This window comes from Rhea americana, unplaced genomic scaffold, assembly GCF_003343005.1.
Source record: "Rhea americana isolate MKP2758 unplaced genomic scaffold, rheAme1 scaffold_128, whole genome shotgun sequence".
In the NCBI taxonomy this organism is placed as follows: domain Eukaryota; kingdom Metazoa; phylum Chordata; class Aves; order Rheiformes; family Rheidae; genus Rhea; species Rhea americana.
Window position 1 is genome coordinate 1746468 of NW_028185350.1, and position 2249 is coordinate 1748716.

Here is a 2249-nt window from a genome sequence, read left to right on the forward strand (position 1 = left end):
GGGGGGGGGGGGGAAGGTCCATGGTCTAGGGGGAAGGTCCATGGTCTGGAAGGTCCATGGTCTGGGGGAAGGTCCATCTGGTGCTACAGAGGGTTGCTCCTAGGGGGAGAAGGAGCTCCCCGAAAGGGCGCCCACACTTCTGCTCAGGTGCAGCTCAGGGAGTTGCTCCACCCAGCCCTGGGCGTCTCTCACGCCCCGTGGGCCGACAGATTTCCCCTCCCATCCCACCGCCAGCACCCCCTGCCCCCCTGCCCCCCCTCCTCCCGCCGTCCGCTCGCCTTTCCCTCCGTCTGAAGTCCTGTGAGGCCGGGGCTGCTCCTCGACCACAGCAAGGACGCTGCTAAGATGGCCTTGCCCCACTGCAATCCTTCAAAAGCCCCAAATCTGCGCGTCTTATTTATCCTTCCTCGCCCAGAGCTGTAATTCTTAATCAGCTGTGGCAGTTAAACTGCATCGATTCCTCCCACCGCCCCGCGCCGAGCCGGCGAAGCCTTTCCTCGCTCTGCTCTCTCTTCCTCTCGCTCTCTTTTCCAAGATATAAATAAATAAAGTCCAAGGCAGGCTGCAGCTCTGAACTAATATTTAAAATGCAAAATCATGGCAGATTTTTTTTTCCCCTTGTCTTGCAGTAAAAAGATATAAACAGAATAAATTACCTTCCCTTGCTGGCTTATGAGAGTCCCTCTCTCCTGACCTGAATTTTAAGTCCTGGCTCGGTGGTAGCGCCAAGCGCCGATGATTTATGAAAAGCCAGCCACTTCTCTGCATATTTTCTCTGTTCAGCCAAGTGATGGAATTTATCCTTCCTATACCATTAAAGACATTAACAGTGGGGTTGCCTGTCTTTGCAAATGAGCCATACGAAGCGCAGGCTGAGACCCAAGGGAAGCCCGGGCAGCGAGCGCAGGCTCACGCAGATCCGGGTGGGGAAACTGAGGCACGAGGTGCCGCGGGCGGCTGGGAGGAGGGAAGGGAAGAAAAAAAAACTCCTTGGAGGTAGGTGAAGGCCAAATCCRCCAGGGATCCTGCTGGCACCGTTGCTTGTGCTGCCCGGGAACAAGGTTGTGGGGGGTTGGATAGGGGTCACAGTTACCCTGCCCCGTTTTGTCCCTTCTAGGCCTTCGGGATTATTCGGCTAATGGGTTATTTTATTTTTATTTTTTTAATATAAAGAGAATAAGGACTGTGCAACATGCTAAATAACTTCTTCAGAGCATCGTTACGAGGATTATAAAATGGAGCACAAGGTCATTCACTGGGTGAACAAGGGTTGTTATTATTGTTATTGTTATTATTATTGTTGTTATTAGCCCAAGGCCTGCGRCAAGGGCTGTTCGCAGCCCGCCGGCTCCCCCAGCCCCCGGGCGACGCCGGCTCGCCGCCGGGCTCGGGAGCAGCCGCGCCGGCCTCGAAACTTCTGAAAGACGCGTCAGGAAACCATCACTGCTATTTTCTTTTTTGACCTTTTTCCCTTTACTTTTTGGGGTGAGGGGGAAGGGGAAGGACTGCAGAAGGTGGCGAGTAATCAGGTTTTGGGCCCAGGATAAAAAATTGCTGGAGTAGGTTGGGTGACTTCTTATAATTAATAGCGTGCCTTGTAATAGGATTCTCCAGCCTTCGGTGCTCCCTGGAAACACCTTTTTACATAAGATATTGCCCACGACGGAGCAGCGGAGTTTTGATTTATGGGGTTTCGTCCTCCAAGAAGTATCTCGTGGGCTGGCCCGGCCGGCGGAATTTATCAGGGGGGAAAGGGGAGGGGAAAAAAAAAAATAAAGTACAAGGAAGGGGAGAGCGCTCTGCGAGCCGCGCGGCTGTGCCACGGGCAGGCTCGGGGGCGGCAGCGGGGGCCGAGCAGGGCGCCGAGCCCATCGCCGGCGCCTCCGGCCCCCGCGGCCGCCCCCAGCACGGCTCCTCGGCCGTGCCTCGGTTTCCCCATCCGCCRGCRGGGATGGGAGRGGAAACYGAGGCACGGGAGGCAGCGGCGGTGGCCGGAGCTTTCTCGCAGGTATTTTGGGGTGAAAGGAGACGGTTGGGGGCGCGGGGGTGCCGGGGGCTCAGGGCAGCCCCAGGCGGCTCTTGAGGGCCCGCAGCTCGGCGGCGTGGATGTCGCTGCCGCCGCAGACCACGACGACGACGGAGGCGAGTGCCGGCGGCAGCCGCCCCTCGCTCCGCAGCCGCCGCAGGCGCCCGGCGTAGAGCAGCGCCAGCGCCGCCCCGCACGCCGGCTCCACCAGCAGCCGCTCGTC